Source organism: Cornus florida, unplaced genomic scaffold, assembly GCF_030987335.1.
Source record: "Cornus florida cultivar Cherokee Brave unplaced genomic scaffold, ASM3098733v1 CherokeeBrave_3.0.0_Hap2_Chr08, whole genome shotgun sequence".
NCBI classification, from domain to species: domain Eukaryota; kingdom Viridiplantae; phylum Streptophyta; class Magnoliopsida; order Cornales; family Cornaceae; genus Cornus; species Cornus florida.
The window spans coordinates 29,766,313-29,784,608 of record NW_026775578.1 but is presented as its reverse complement, the minus strand read 5'-3'; the positions used below and the strand labels follow the sequence as shown (position 1 = coordinate 29,784,608).

General features: G+C 31.4%; 2 long non-coding RNA genes and 1 other non-coding gene across 3 annotated transcripts; 1 reads left to right on the top strand and 2 right to left on the bottom strand.

Moving 5' to 3' along the window:
• Positions 1–3,328: 3,328 nt before the first annotated feature.
• Positions 3,329–13,032, bottom strand: LOC132271052 (uncharacterized). Its single transcript, XR_009469646.1, has 3 exons — positions 12,633–13,032; positions 4,127–4,207; positions 3,329–3,514 (listed from the first exon to the last, which is right to left on the bottom strand). It is a non-coding gene; the product is annotated as an uncharacterized LOC132271052 (long non-coding RNA).
• LOC132272269 (small nucleolar RNA Z103) lies at positions 7,630–7,728 on the top strand. The gene has a single exon (XR_009470013.1). It is a non-coding gene; the product is annotated as a small nucleolar RNA Z103 (small nucleolar RNA).
• Positions 10,723–12,185, bottom strand: LOC132271051 (uncharacterized). The gene is made up of 2 exons (XR_009469645.1): positions 12,142–12,185; positions 10,723–11,235 (listed from the first exon to the last, which is right to left on the bottom strand). It is a non-coding gene; the product is annotated as an uncharacterized LOC132271051 (long non-coding RNA).
• Positions 13,033–18,296: the final 5,264 nt, after the last annotated feature.

Here is an 18,296-nt window from a genome sequence, read left to right as displayed (position 1 = left end):
CCACCACTCAATCTTCTTTGGACTCCCCATTTGGATCTTGATGTTGGGGAATAACATAATGCAATTAAGATAAAATAATCACAAAAAATAGCAAAATCGTTTGCTTACGTTTATGGAGTGCACCAGAAATTTTCACATGGGATAGCTCACTCTGCTATAGGACACCTTCCTAGGGTTTATACAAGACCTAGTAAATTATATGGAATACTTTTTGTTTAAGAAAGCTCAAATAAGAGCATTTTCAACTGTTATGTGTGTGTGTGTATATATATATATATATATATATATTTGTGTAAATCTCATGGTTAGGATGATTTACACAAAAATTTTGGATTATTTATTTTTAATATCGGTGGTTGTTTTATACCTTTTGTGTAAAAATATATCCCACAGGACCCCACATAATTTTTACAAACTTAATTAATATAAGGTTAATTCTTTAATGGAATGAGAAAGAGGGAGGAGAAAGAAAATATGTTGATATGGCTGTGTAAAAAAATTATGTAAAATACACAAAAATTTTAGTGGCGGTATATCTTAACGGACTACGGGAGATAAAAAAAAAAAAATTACACATCATACGTGGAAGTGTATATTTTACACAAAACGATATTTTAACATACTACTAGAGATGCTCAGAGAAAACAAATCCCGAATTTCTTAATAATGTGCGATCCCTTGATGAACTTCCATATTTTGATTGAAGCTTACATCAGCCTCTATGACTGATATTTACACAGCTAAGCTCGACCCTCCGATTGGGTCCACGAAGCAGCAACATAAATTAGGCTTTTGATTCAAGTTTCACTACCTCAACACTTTAATCTGTGATGTATGGTTAATAATTTAAGAAATGTCCGCAATTGGTAATAAAATAAGAGGGAGTAGACTTCAATAGTATAAACATTGACTGTGCACCCGTGAAAAAAATTTACAGGTATAGAAGGTAAGAGAGAGACATATCAAAATTAACATAGGATGAAGTTACCGGAAATGATTAGAAAAGAATATCAAATAAAAATTTGCGTGACCGACTTGCAATTAACATGGGATGAAGTTACTGGAAATGGTTAGAAAAGAATAGCAAATAAAAATTTGCGTGGCCGACTTGCAAGTTTCTTCTTTTTCGTAGTTTTATGTTGCTTTTTATTTTATTTTCTTCTTTATTTCTAAGTTCGCCCTAGTAAAATTTAGGCTTCATTTGGGTTAATCAATGGATGAATGGAGTTGAGTTGAAAATTTAAGCAAAAGATTGTTCATTGAAATTAGATGTCAAGGGGATAAGATTGCACAACTAGAATAATTGCGGGCATGGATTTGCGTGGACTCGCGGCTCTTCCTAATCACACTTAGTGATATTCTTTCTACATGTCTAAATTATTTTAATTAATATTTTTTCAATTCATCCCCAATTGGAGCTACTTATGAATGAGAAGTAGTGGCTTGGTACGGCCTAGGCCTAGCGGTACCAACCAAGCCCCTACTTCTTAAAAAGAGGCCAGGGGTTCAAGTCTCAGTAGAGACGTGTATGTGTGAGTGAGTACCAACTGAGAAAAAAAAAAAAAAAAAAAAAAATTATATCCTTTCTTGTCGTGACGCACATGACACTCGCATTTTTGCCACACTTGATTTATACATATGTTATTTCTTGGCCGCTCAACATTGTGTCTCATAAAACCAAGCTGCTTTACTAGTTGGTTTCTAGAAATTTATTTTCAATCGTAACGGGATACGGCGATCACACAATATATACAGGATGCACTCCTCCGTTTAACTCATTGTACCTCTTGATTGTACCTCTTGACCCTCAATCTGCGCTACTTCCATTTGTAGATGTACTAAAGTTACACTATATATTTATAATTATTCTTAGTTATTTTAAACCCTTTTAATTCTAGTGCTTCCCTCCAAACCTCTAATTCTTCACTTAAACTTTAAAGGGAGGATTCTTCACAAAACGGTAATTTTCTTTTTCTTTATGTTTTTTCTGTCAGTTTTAATAATACCCTCTATAAAGACCTCAAACTTTAAACGGAATTGTTGATCCAATCCAAGTAGGTGGAATTTTTTTTCTGTTGAGTTATTAAAAAAAGAATTCAAAATTTCAAATTATTGTTTCTTTGTGTAATATTGATCATCTCTAATGATATTTATCTTTTTCTTTGTGTTAAAAAAAAAAAAGATTTCTTAACTACAAAATTTAGGAAATTTGACTCATTATTGAAGTGGTCACTTGTAAGCATGTATAGATAAGTTGTTGATGATTGTCATGCTTGTGACCTTTTTATCTTTTTCAGGTTAAGATTGAGCTGTTGAACTGTCCCACATACAAGAATATAATTAATCAAATCGTTAATTAAGGTTATCTTGGACAAGGATCCCCACATACAAGAATATAATTAATGAAATCGATAATTAAGATTATCCTTTTATTGGACAAGGATCCTCTCCAACGTAGGAGAGGTCCTACATAGTAGTTGAGATTGCATTATCACTAGTAAGATCTTTTTATCAATTCAATCGCAATCATTGGATTCTGTGCCCTTTGATTATAGCAAAATACTTTTCATTTTACAGGTTTCAAGGACAGTATTGTCTTTGCACTAAAGCTTTCCCCATTTCATCAAAACTTAGGTTGTTCAAATCAGCAGCCATGTACCATGACAGGCATAAGGTAAGCCCATTGGCTACGTGATGATCTGAAATACTTTTGGTTGGTTATTAGTGGTAAACTAAGTAATGCTAAAGCCATGAAAGGCAGTTAAAAAACCTCCCCCTTATATTCTTAGGTTCGTTTGGTTAGAGAGAAACTAGTAATGGTAGAAAGTAAAAGTAAAAACAAGTGGATTGAAGTGAAGGAAAATTTTAGTTTAGGATGAAAATTTTACAAAAAAATTATACAAAATTACCATTTTATGATTTTAATAGCATGCAATTTACCATAAAAAATGCAATATTTGTAAGTTTACAAAAAAATTTAGAAATCAGAATTTTCTTGTGTTTTGTGAAAGAAAATTTTATAAAAAAATAAGTTATTTTGGAAACTGATTTTTCTTAAATATATAAAAATATTCTATTCCTTTTCTTGTTATTTCTATTTAACTAAACAAATCCACAATTCAGTATTTGAATTTTTGAATACCAATTACAGGTCCACACATCCCAACACAACACGTCCGTTTCTCTTCACAGCGAGGCAACACAACACAACACAACACGTGCTTTAAACCATTTTTACAAAAACAACAATGGCAAACGAGGCCTACCAAAAAAATGAAAAATAAAAAATTGAACAACAAAAAATGTGGAAAACAATGTGACTCTGAACTTTCAGCTCACAACTCAGGTGCCATTTATTCCTTAAAACGTAACAAATTAGAAATCACACTTTGATAATGACCATCAAGAAGAGAAAGATCCTATGATGGAGCAACTACATCAGGTTTGGATCGCCTTATAATGGTCTTGATGACACCTCCGTCTCCAGATAAATCACTTGTATAACCCATGTTTCCTGGTTGGTAAATAGAACAAATATGAAATGCAACCCATACAATTTGACAGAACATTGGCATGACAAGTAATATCATTATTAAACTATATTTAATATCCGGAACCATATAAATTTTAAAAAAAAAAAAAAAAAAAAAATTAGAGAGATCAACTTTAATTTTTATATAGAAAACAACTATTAATTAGTATCTATGATTTAATACCATAAATAGAGTGTTAAAAAAAAATTATGTAAAACATTACCATAAATAATTTTAATTTAATAGTATAATGAGGTTTTGCAAAAAAAAATTGCGAGGGCCATGGTGGATTTTTTTTTTTTTTTTTTATTTTTAATTTTTAATTTTTTGCCAAGAGTCATTTTGGTCAAATCAAATGACTGGTAAAAGGTTAATACTTTTATTATGGTTGGGGTGTTATTGTTCAAGTTTGCAAACTTGAGGAGGCCAATCGGATCACTCTCTCCCTAAATTATATCTACCTGTCTTTATTGCAAACCTAAGGGGTGTAAATGCAAATTACCCTAAAATATATTAATTGCAAAAAGAAGGTTTCAATTAAAAAAATAAAAATATGGATTTTTTTCCAAAATAACAAAAATATTTGAAGTTACCTTAAGACCGGATGCCAATAAAGAGGAAGCATTAACGTAACGGTAGTCCTTCTCCGAGTACAACACATTTTTAATATGTCCCTTCACGAGATAAAACCACCAAATAACGTTTATATCTTTTTCATTATGCAATATTTAGAATTCTAATTTATACAAAAACTCATTCAATAAAAATAACAATAAAAATCTAAAAGTAATTTAATTGCGTAGTTCAAATACCTAAGATTAAATGATAGTCATTAATAAATCTTCTTTTAGTTTAATATCTATAGATAAAAAAGAAAAAGTAATTTCACTTACATTTAACAATTACAAAAGCTTGGTAATTTCCTTGTTTTCTCAAGTAATCTTCCCCCCTTTCTCTTCTCCTGTGTCATTCTCCTTCTCAACCTCACCACCTTGCAAGTTTTTGAATTCTAGGTCAACAAACTCACTAAGTCACTCCCAAATTTTGTTGGTTGAACTCTCCCAGAGAGTCTCTTGCCCCGGCAACAACATTTTGTAGGTTGGGTTTTCTAAATTTCCAAATTGCGAGCCCGGTCTTTCTTGATTTTCCAGCCTTAGGCATTTTACTTTTAGGCTTTGCCTAATTTTCCCAAGTCTAGCTCGGTACAACATTTTCCTAACGTTGGGCTTTTAGTTAATAAAAAATCTCCTATTATGTTGACTTATGTGTAATTTTTTAATTTTTTATGTATTAAATATTAAACCATTTATTTAGGTCTTCAATAATTTATTTTTCCTTCATATTTTATTAATGCATAAAAGCTCGTAATTAGAAAAAAAAAAAAATATCATCATCTTTGTATGGTCTTTAGAAATTAGATGCACTATCTCGATTGCTCTTTCAGCCTTCTCTTGATTACCCAGGGAAGTAAAAGACTCACAAATCACTCTCTAAAAGTGAATTTACGAGCTATATTTCTCTTACAACATCGGCAGGTTCTTCAGAGCTTACTTATAGCCACCATCCCTTATCAATGAATATGAATAAGACCTAGATCCCATGGTTTGGTCAATTCCATCATGGATAAGGTTCAAATAGCATTTCTTTGTGCATCAAATAAGAATAACGCAAAATAAGACAAAAAAAAAAAAAAAAAAAAATTAAACTAACACAATTCAATGTTTGATTAGGGTTTTGTAGGGATTTTTTTCTTGATTTTTGATTTAAGAATTGAATGATCATTCGAAATGGTTCTACACCTACTTTATTTTTCTTTTTCCTTTCACATACACATATAGCACACTTAAACATACATTTTTCATTTTTTTGTATTGCTCTATCTTATTTGGCGTGGGTTTAAGATTTGTGGGGTGTGTGTCTATATATATATATATCACAAGGTGCAACTATTCTTCTAAAAAGAATATATCTATATCTACATCTATCTATACTATTCAAAAAGTGTAAGAATTTTCTTAATATTTTTTATTTTTTTTTCACATAAAAAAAAAAAAAACTCATTAAAACACAATAATTCATGCAACTATTCTTCTAAAAAGAATATATCTATATCTACATCTATCTGTACTATTCTAAAAGTGTAAGAATTTTCTTAATATTTTTTATTTTTTTTTCACTAAAAAAAAATAAACTCATTAAAACACAATAATTCATACCTCATTAATAATATAGATAAGGAAATATAAATGTTTATGTTTTTAATTGCATTTTTCTTGAAATTCCTACTTTAAAAATAAAATATTAAAAAACCATATGTATACTATATAATATATTTGTATATATATCTACATTGTACAAATAAATAAATTCATATGTATACTATATAATATATTTGTATATAATTATATGTTTTTAATTGCAACTATTCTTCTAAAAAGAATATATCTATATCTACATCTATACTATTCTAAAAGTGTAAGAATTTTCTTAATATTTTTTATTTTTTTTTTCACATAAAAAAAAAAACTCATTAAAACACAATAATTTATACCTCATTAATAATATAGATAAGGAAATATAAATGTTTATGTTTTTAATTGCATATCTCTTGAAATTCATACTTTAAAAATAAAATATAAAAAAACCATATGTATACTATATAATATATTTGTATATATATCTACATTGTACAAATAAATAAATTCATATGTATACTATATAATATATTTGTATATAATTTTATGTTTTTAATTGCATGAGTTACATTTATTGAAATACACACTTAAAATAATAAATAAATAAATCCATATAAAAAAATTCATATGTATACTATATAATAAATTTGTATCTATATCTACATTGTACTTAGATAATTTTTTATGCTTAATAGTCAAATGAAAACATTTGCTTTAAATGTTATAAAAATAATTTTTATGTTTTTATTTGCATGAGTTACATTTATTGAAATACCTGCTTAAAAAATAAAAAATAAAAATAAAAACACCCATATGTAATTTCTTAACAATTTTTGTTTTTCTTAAAAAAGTATTTTGTATATAATAAAATTATTTTCATTAAATGTTATATTAAATTTTTGGGTAATTACAACGACACTCCCTGAGGTTTGACATATTGACAGTCATATACAATTTAACCCCTTTTTTTGGACAAAGACACCCCCTGTGAGAATTTTGGTCCAAACAAGCCCTTAAAACGATAGAAAAGACGAGATTGCCCTTCAATATTTAATTCTTTTCTATAGTAAAATATCAGAACTCATGAAAAGTCAAATTTGCCCTTATATATATACACTATTACATCTGCTCCATCATATATAAATAAATAAATATATATATATATATATATATATAACCAAGTCCAACAGAAACCCATCGGCGGGGGAAGAACAGCGGCGGGCACCATCGCCACCCACCTACGGTCCAGCACCGTCACCTCCCATCTACGGTCCAGCACCACCGTAACTTCCACCCTCTTTCCACTGCAACGTCCACCACCTCTCTCCACTTCCACAATCTCACCGCCTCCTTCCTCCACCTTTGCCACCGCCCCCACCCACATCAGCCCACCATCTTGATTCACCGTCACCACCTCTCCCTAACCACATCTATCGTCGCCACCTCTCCCCAACCACATCTGCCAGAGGCAAAGAACAACCATGGATCCAGAATGTAAAGAAGACGTTCACCATACGAAATTCCTAAGTGGAAGATTGGTTTGGGGCAAATGAAGTTCGCATCCGGCAGTGAAAGATTAGGATTCTTAACATTTAAATCAAAAGCTCAGATTAGCGAGGGGGTCTGGATTTGCCATAGCTCGGTGTCAGGCAAAAGAAGCAAGAGATATAGATCCATAAATAACTCATCATGGAAAAAAAATTCAAGAGATGCGTTGTTCTGTCTGACCTGCGATTCCTTTGAAAACCATATGCAAAGAAAAAGCACAAACGCAAGACGATTCCACCCGAATTTGAGAGATAGCTCCTAGTGGCAGCAATATATATACATGTATGTATAACTTCAACTCTTCTTCATATTGTTTTGTTGTCTGAGAATCAAATTATATGATATGATAGAGATAGGAAGTGATTATTATTTCCCCAGTTGATCGAAGTTGAAATTACCGAGCGCTTTTTGTAGTTCTCTTTTTGAGAATCTAAGCCAGGATTCTGATCCATCAAAAAACCCCTGATCTATCAGCCAATTGCACAAAACCCCCCTGAATTAAGAATTGCCCCCCTGAATTATCAAAAAATTGCAGTTAAGGACAAATTAAAAAACTACTGTCACCAAAAATGTTAAATTACAAAGATAACCTTAGTGAGATGCTGTCGTTTTAATGTTTTAGTACCTGCTATTGCTGACGTTTCAAAAACAATCTCAACTACTGCCAAACACGACCTTACCCATACAGTTCTCTCTCTCTCTCTCTACGCTCTCCTTCTCCCACAGTCGACACCAACCAATCGCAACCTCCTACAGCCAACTTCCGTCGACCAGATGGGTCTTCAATGAAATTCTCGGGTTGGGTCTCCAAAGATGCTCACGAATTAGTCAGCCATGTTTGTATGATGCTCAAGCTTTGTCGCCTATCTATTTGTGGTTCACCGAAATAAGACTCACTGGTTTGATCGCTGTGATTGTGTCTGCAATTGTGTTGTTGATGCTTAGAGCTTCTCGCTGGCGGTCATGGATTTTGAGGTTGGCTTTCACTGCTCATTAATGCTTAGAGTTTCTTGCCGGCGATCATGGAGTTTGAGGTTGGCCGGTGAGAGCCCAACCTCAAACTCCTAACTTTCATTTTGTAGGTGAAATTGCTTCAATTTACCGTGAGAAGATGAAGCTATGTTGTCAAAGTCTCAATTATATGCCAAAATGATTCTCTGACAGTTTATATGTGTGTGAGTGTGTGTGTGTGTGTGTGTGTGTGTGTTATATGGGCAATATAAACCATTTTTCTGGAAGTCAATGTTTGCTTATTAGAAGATGAGGATGGCCTATCATTAATTGTTGGAGAAAAAAAAAACTAACAATTCTAGGGTACCAAAAGTAAACGAATAATTGAAAAAACAAGGTTTTTTTTTCCCAAATCAACATCATCACCTCCAATTCCAAAGCTGCTACGCCGCCTTGAGTTGTGCACATTATTGGGTTTGAATATTTGGGCAAAAAAGCTTTGTTTGGATAATTGAAGGTGATGATGGGTTGGTGTGGGCTGCGAAAAAGCAACAAAGCAGCTTTGGCATTGGAGGTGATGATGTTGATTTGGGAAAAAAAAAAATTTTTTTTTTCAATTATTCGTTTACTTTTGGTACCCTAGAATTGTTAGTTTTTTTTTTCTCCAACAATTAATGATAGGCCATCCTCGTCTTCTAATAAGCAAACATTGACTTCCAGAAAAATGGTTTATATTGCCCATATAACACACACGCGCGCACATTTCTGGAAGTCAATGTTTGCTTATTAGAAGACGAGGATGGCCTATCATTAATTGTTGGAGAAAAAAAAAACTAACAATTCTAGGGTACCAAAAGTAAACGAATAATTGAAAAAACAAGTTTTTTTTTTTCCAAATCAACATCACCTCCTCCAATTCCAAAGCTGCTTTGTTGCTTTTTCGCAGCCCACACCAACCCATCATCACCTTCAATTATCCAAACAAAGCTTTTTTGCCCAAATATTCAAACCCAATAATGTGCACAACTCAAGGCGGCGTAGGATTCCCGTAGCCGTGGCTGCCGGGAGAGGAAAAACATCAACGACAAAAGCAAAATCCAGAGATTCAATCCGTCAATGATTTAATTAAGGTTGATTTTGTGATTAGTTTGGTTTGATTTGCCAAATCAGGTCCCAAATCAGCACCAAGGTTTTGGGTTTTGAACTTGGTCACCGAAGAAGATATATATATATATATATATATATATATATATATATATATATATATATATATAACATATGTATTTTGTATATAAGGGTAGGATTGCCATTTATAATATACAGCATATAGGGACGGCCAAAAATTTACCGGAACAATATCACTTGGGTTTCTTTTGCAAAAATGAGGATAGTTTAGGGGGTTTTCTATTAAAAAAATAGTTCAGAGGGGTTTCTTGGGAGAGAGAGTAAAGTTTAGGGGGGTTTTTTGCATTTTACCCCATATATTATAAATTACTTTTCGAAAAAAAAAAAAAATAAAAAGTTAGAGAGAGAAAAATGGAGGAATAAAATCTTGATATTGATTGAAGGACAAAAGCGCCACTTCAGACAAATAGAGAATACAATCTTAATATTGATTGAAGGGCAAATTGGTAATTGAATGTGTCAAAGGACAATAATGTCAATTCACTATGGGTAAGGACAATTCGGGTGTCTTTGCTAACTTTAGCAAACCTCAGGGGCGTCATTGTTCAAAAATGGTTCAATTTATATATAAATGTCATTATAGTAAACCTCAGGGGGTGTCATTATAATTAACCCTAAATTTTTTTATAATTTTTAATTGCATGAGTTACATCTCTTGAAATACCTACTTTAAAAAAATAATAAAAATCTATATATATATATTTGTATATAAAATGTTAAAGTATGTATGATTTTTTTTTTCATATAAAAAAATTCATTAAAGCATAATAATTCATTCATACATCATTAATACTATATGATAAGGATATATAAAGGTATATATTAGATAGCACCTAATATTTTATGGAAAAAAAAAAAAAAAAAATTAATTGAGGGAGACCAAAAGAATATTTTTGATTTTTTTTTTTTTTTCATATAAAAAAGTTCATTAACATCTCATTAAATCACCTTATGATTCATACCTCTTTAACATTATTTATTTATTTATTAATAAAAAATCTAATAACATCTCATTAAATCATACCTTCCCAAATATTACCTAATTCACAAAATTCCAAACAAAAAAATAAAATAAAATAATGCCATTTTAAAAAAAAAGTTAAAAGATTCCCAAAAAAAATTCTAGAGTCTAATCCACCATATTCCAAACTATTAAAATGTAAGCCCCTTTTCATATTTCTTAACATTTACTATCATTTTTGTCAAATCAAATATAAAAGAGGTCTTTGATTATTATAAAATAATTTTTAATTAATACATTAATTTTTTTAAAAATTGTTAACTTCTATTCGGTTTGGAATTCTAAAAGGTTTTTCTTTTTTTTTTTTTACTAACAATAATTATACAGTAATTGTTTACTCCTTCCTATTCAGTTTGGAATTACTAAGACATCAAATTAATCACATTATTTTTCTGAATTAATCACATTAAAAAGACAAATTAGAATAAGGACAATATATATTTTTTTTTACGTTCTATCTCGGTGAAGCATATGACAATAACAAAGACCTTCCTATGGGTAGGTTTTGACAGAAAACGATTCACACACTGAATCGCAGCTTTTCCACCGAGAATAATATTTGCATCAACTCATTCCAGGTTCTTCAGCACAAAATGGGTATCGCTCTAGCAGAACTCCATTGAATTTTTTGAGATTCCCACATTTGATAAATCCATTGGCCTTGCAGAGTACATAGACAGTCTGCTCAGTTTCTTTGAATATAAGGTGAGGGCAGTAATAACGGAGCAGGCCAAGGCGTATATGGACCAGCTTAGCTCCGTGCCATTCATAAACCCTAATGCAGCTCTATTTATTGGGGTATCTAAGAGACGAGACAAAATTATAACAATTTCAGACATCACACCTCTAAAAGTTCATTAAATCCAAAGCATAATGAAAATAACGCATGCATATGAACTTTTTGACCAAAAAAAACATGTAAATTGAATAGCAATGATTTATTTAAAGGTTTTTTTTTTAATGGGTATGTTATATAGCAATGTTTTAAATGTCAATGACATAAAACATATCTACAAAACAGGGCTAACAACCTCAAATATGCAACGGTATATGGATGAATGTTATGCCTCAAGCTCAAACTTCCTTCTTGCATGCGTGCCCCCGGCAAAGCACATACTATAATAAGAGGTAGAAATTTATTGATAATTTTCTCCCCACCTACGGATCCCATACTACCCCCATAAACTGAAAATCCATAAACCCCAATTGCTATGGGAATGCCGTTTAGTTGGCCGATGCCTGTTTGAACAGGCTCAATTAACCCTGTTTTTATTTGATAAGAATATATACCATTCCGACCAAATATAAGATTTAAAAATAATAATAGTTCCTTGAGATTAGGGCCTAGGGGTGTTCGTGGTTTGGATTAATTCTAGTTATTTACTGGATTAGAGACTAGAACTAAATCAATCCTGGTCTATTCCCAAAATGGAAACAAAACTAGACCAACAGACTTATGAAATAATTGAAACAAATTAAAACAAGAAAAGATCAAGCTGGTTTCCTGTACAAGCAATATGATGTGTCCAAACAGAAAATTCTTATTGCACTGGAGCCAAGAAAATCAATTGATACACTAACCAAGTAAAAAATAAATTAATTAAAGTGATATACTAAGAAAATGAGACATTCTTTCTAATAGAATTAAAAATAAATAGATAGCAATGTGGCACTAGTAGAACAAGTAAAATGAGTTGCAAGAATTTACCTTTCTTTTCCGAATCTACTCAATCCAAATTGTTAACCAGCATCATTAAAAATAAAAATAAGAGACATAATATATTTGAAAACTTGATGTTAACACCCATTAATATTTTAACTTATAACTTATTCAAGATTAAAATAAGAACATTAATACACCATTACATCAACAAGATGCATAGACTTGTTGTAACAAGAAAATTTTCATTTTGAAGATGCAGAGGCAGACAATATAAGGTTCATGGATTTGTAACCCAAAAAAAAAAAAAAAAAACCGAAATAACAAACAAGATAGTAGTGGATCTTGGGGGGGGGGGGGTGGAATCAACCAGTTTAGCTACAGAGTAGCAGGCCTGAACAAAGGAACAAAATCAACTCCAAAACGTTTGATAAAGTCAATATAATTAAAATGATGTTTTAGATCTACAACTTTGGGATTCAGATCTATAACTAGCACTTGCGAAGAGAGTAAGAGTAAGAGAAATAGAAAATTAGTACCTTGGGTCTCTGTTTCAGACGACGTCGGAAGCGAGATCGGTGAGCTCCGTCGGCTTCCACCGTGCTCCGGTGAAAATTGGTGAGGTTGAGAGAGATGAGCGGTTGGAATGAAAGTGGGCATTGGAGACCATCGGACTAATGTTTGCTTTGTGGTGAAGATAAGAATAAGCAGCAGCAGAAGATGGATATATAGAGAGAGGGGTGTGAGTGGGTGTGAGTGTGTGAGAGATTAAATAGTCCACTCCTGAAAACAACATACCCGTGATAGTCCTTTTTCCGTGGAGACTACGTGAGACCATGTGGTCTCTGCACCATCTGAAAACAACTCACCTCCTTCTTTGGGATCCAAGGTTTTGAAATGATTCAAAATGGTACTCAGACAAGTTTTCATTAGGAAAAGATAATGAATGACGGGTCATTTGGAAACAAAATAATTAGGATAGTTTTAAAAGATGTTTTTGTCAATGGTGAGAGTACATCCGACCCTGGTGTATATTTTTTAAAAATTTATACAAAAATTTTAAATTATTTATTTTTTTTGTCTCAATTATCAATCATTATAGGTTCCGGTCATAATGATTCCTTAAAAATAAAATCGGAACCGTCATGTATGGAACCGAACCGGTTCGGTTCCGGTTCTGTTAACGGTTCCTCACTTGGTTATTTTTTCCCTTGTTCCTTTAAGGCTCGTTTGGATTGAGGGATTTAGAAGGATTTGGAGAGAAAAGAAAGGGAATGATAGGGATAGGTGTGTTTGGATAGAGGGAATAGAAGAGAAAAGAAAGGATTGGAGAGAAAGGGAGCTAATGACAAATCCCTTCAATACAGTAAAACAAAATCCAAAATTGTGATACCCCTGGATTTTCGAATGCGGGTTAGCCAGGCCCACGCCCGAATACCCGAGGATATCAAAACAAATTGATAATAAACGAATACAGAGTACAAAAGAATAAAGAAGAATAAATAAAATGCTGACAAGAAACTAAAATGATAATCTAATAATAAACCTCAGAATATATTTCCATTAATTAATAAACTTTTCTGATACAATTGATCCTCCAAAATACAACTCGGGAATCCATACTGTGTGGACCCCTAGAAAATTCAAACAAAACAAATGACAGCAATAACTATCTAAATCAGGAAACTGAATCATAAAGGAACTCCTATGTAACATCGGAAGAATGAAGTAGACTGATCCCCGCTCAGAACGAATAACCTCTACTCCTGACGAACACCTGAAAAATAATGGTGGGTCAGGCCCACAAACAAATTCTACTCTACTACAGTCCAAGCAGAGATCCGATACACGTATACATCCTAGTCAATCCAATAGTAACTAGTAGTCCGTATATATATATATATACACACTAAAGGAACCTCACTAGACTATAGGGTTGTCTCAACCTGAATAATAGGCAACATGCAAAATGCACATATAGTGGGCATGAGTACTTAGACCTACCAGGGTACACAACTACACTATATCTAGCTACACATCCCTGACGATATACGCACCCAACCACTGATCCTGAGACTCAAGCTCATATCATGGCACCATACTTATATATATATAATTTAGTAACCATCCTATTCAGTATAAATTAATCCTCTATAAGTCATTCAACTTGTTCAGCTGACCTGACTTGAATATAAGTAGGACTTAACATTTTAGTTAATCCATATATAATAAATTAATCCTCCATAAGTCATTTAACTTGTTCAGCTGACCTGACTTGAATATAAGTAGGACTTAACATTTTAGTTAATCCATTCCCTTATATAAAATAGGTAGGACTTAACTGATAAGTTAATCCGTCCCTAGAATGCCACCGTCCCATACCGGTGCATTAAACCACGCAATCTAACAATTAATGTAATAATTAAGGAAATATATCGAATAATACAGAAATAATTATGATAATATGATATCAAGTTATCACAAAATATGAATGACTTATTATTTATTTAAGTTTCCTATATCATATGTCCTACATAAACTGATTCTTATACATATGATGATATTTTATTATACAATCAAATAAGCATTCTCCATATCCAATTCATCCTACACATTTAATCTCAATTGTTAAAACATATTAAAAGATTAAATTCATTCGTTTGTTTAAAACATTCAAATAGCAAGCATCATTATGATTGAGTCTATTTAAATTTATTTAAACCCAAACCTAGTTCCTATTTAATGTTCAGGAATCCTAGGCATGTTTCTACGTTCCATCATTCCATAGATATGAAAAATACATAATTTAAACATGTAAAAATTTATACCGGAAATCAAATCAAAATCATACATTTATCAATTCATAACACAAGAACAGATATGAACAAAATTCATAAAACCTATGTTCTAATCCAATTAAACATGCATAATTATTTAATTTTATGTGTTTAATAAATCCTGTAATTTCCTAGGCATGTACAGAAACAAGAATCAAAGGGAAAGAGATAGAAGAAGAATTTGCCTTAAACTTTCGGATCGAAAGTTAAACTTCTTTTTCCTTGATCTTCTCTCTATAGAGTTTTTCTCCTCCTTCCTTCTCTAACTCTCTCTCTCTTTCTAGCATATATCACGTGAATATTTCTAACTCCCTTTTACAACCTATAACTATATATTTATAGGCTAAATAAAATAACCCTAACCCTTTTCCCAATCCAAGTCAACTTAAAAAAAAATAAAAAATAAAATATTAAAAAAGTAAGTAAAATATGTTACGTATATAATTTATGTATATCTTTATTAAATAAATAAACTATACACATTTTATTATTTATTAATAGATTATCCAATAATACTTAAGTTATCATAATATTATAAAGTAACTTAAAACATAATACGTATCAAATCTATGTATATTTTTTATTATTTAAATATAAAACATATACATCAGATTAAATATTATTACTCAAGTTACCATAAAAGTAATTAATAAATTACTTTCCCTTTTATGTATATTAAAAAGGTAAGTAAAATATATTACGTATATAATTTATGTATATCTTTATTAAATAAATAAATTATACACATCCCATTATTTATTAATGGATTATCCAATAATACTTAAGTTACCATAATATTATAAAGTAACTTAAAACATAATACGTATCAAATCTATGTATATTTTTATTATTTAAATATAAAACATATATATCAGATTAAATATTACTACCAAGTTACCATAAAAGTAATTAATATATTACTTTCCCTTTTATATATGTATATAATATATATCTATATATATACATGCACAACTATCCATGGACAATAATCCATACACATCCAACCTCCTATACAAGTAGTCCATGGGACCCAATTAGTTGGCCCATTACTACTAACCATAACCATAAAAGAAAAATAAAATAAAATAATAAAAGAAAAGAAAACATTTAATTTACAATTAATCAAAACACCATTTAAGCACATAATCTAATTAAACAAGTAATACTTAATTCAATTAAACACATAAGCAATTGGTCAAATAATCAATTAAATAATTAAAAATACAATTAAAATAAATAAATAAATACCGAGACTATCCTTTTAAAATTAGGGATATTACATTCTTCCCTAAAAATATAATTAAAACAAATAAATAAATACTGAAACTATCCTTTTAAAATTAGGGGTATTACAAAAATTGACAAGATTTGGAGGGATTTGGAGAGAAAGGGAGCTAATGACAAAAGTATCCCTCCCATTGATGCTGATGACCATAAGCTTCAACGAATTGGCAGCTGCAGAGAGAGAGTTGATTACATAATCAACGAAGAAAAAATTTAATAAGTCAGAAATATATATACATATATATGTATGTGTATGAGACACGAAATCCAAACATATATGAATTTGTATATATTTGATCAAATTACAAATAATTGAAGCGAGAATTACAGAGAATGAAACAATTCAGGATCGTTGGACTTACGAAGATTGAACAATTAGCTTCGAATTTTTGTGCTAAGAAATTCAAGTCGCGAACGGCCTATAGATTTATGATCGAAAATCTAGCAACGATTTGGAACAATTCGAAGGGTAGATTGCGGTGAAGGAAAATACAAAACCGAACAAGATGGAGATTTTTCGAAACGGTCTCGTCAGATAGTTTTTAGCGAGAGAGAATTTTTTTTAGAGAGAGAGGGAGGGGGCAAAAGAGGAGCAACTATTACTGCGCCATGTGGGGGTATAATGAATGACGGTGAGAGAAAGAGAGAGAGAGAGAGCAAGTTCAGATCTGTGAGAACGATAATTGAGAGAGATAGGCGATTGGGAAGGCTGAAATGATTTACCCTACTAACCCCATCAAAAGGGTAATATGGTAAATTCATTATTATTCTTTCCTTTCTTTACTCTCTTTTGCGTTATCCAAACAACAATATTATCAATTCTTTTCTTTTTTCTCTTATTTATCTAAACATGAATATAAATTATACCTACCCTTTCTTTTCTCTCCTGTGTACCCAAACGAAGCCTTACTGACCGGAGAAGGCTGAGAAGTTGTCTAAAAGATGGAAACAGAGTTATAGAGAAGATGGAAGCAGAGAGGATAGAGGAGAGGAAGAGATGAGGGGAGGCGACGGCGAAGTGGCCAACAGAAAGGAGTCAAGGACTGATCACTTATGACTTGATGAGGCGATGCGAGGGCGAGACGGTGGCTTCGATCAAATTTCAGAATAGAGAACGAGAGTTAGAGATGAGGCTTGAGAGCATTGAGATTTGAGAGATTTGGTTTGATATTTGAGTTTTTGATGACTACACCACGTGCAATGTAATGATACTTCTTGACTTATCTAGTCAGCTGTCAGCACAATTCACAAAGTTAAAAAATCGAATTACTATGTATTATTACAGTGGAAATCATCTCTAACATATACATACACACACACACATATATATATGTGTGTGTGTGTGTATGTATATGTTAGAGATGAGACTTGAGTGCATTGAGATTTGTGAGATTAAGTTTAATATTTGAGTTTTTGTGGACCACACCACGTGCAATGTAATGATACTTCTTGACTTATCTAGTCAGCTATCAGCACAATTCACAAAGTTAAAAAATTGAATGACTATGTATTATTACAGTGAATATATATATATATATATATATATATATATATATATATATATATATATATATACGGTTTCGGTTCCTAACGGTTCCCACAGGCTAGAATCGGAACCGGAACCGTGAGAACCGGAAAAAATGATTCCGGTTCTGGTTTCACGGTTCTGGTTCTTTTGTGCACCCCTAAATCATTGCATGAAGTCCACATAATTTTTATAAACTTACTTAATATAAGATATTCGTTAATGGAATAAGAAAGAGAAAAGAGAAATAAAATATGCTGGTGTGATAATAATTTTACACATTGATGATGTGACATTATATCCCAACACATTGTCGGAAATAAAAATAATAATAATAATAATAAAATTATACATCATACATAGCAATATATATTTTACAAAAAAAAAAAAAAATGTTTTAGCAGACTGTTCTGAGAATTTTGTATAAGTTTAAACCAGTCTACTCCTTGGCTGCCGCACTAGCATTATGTGACTTCGGACCGTTAATGAAGGCATGAAGCTTCCGACCACAATTTTGAACACAAACCACCTATCGCCTTTTATCTTCTTACTTTTTT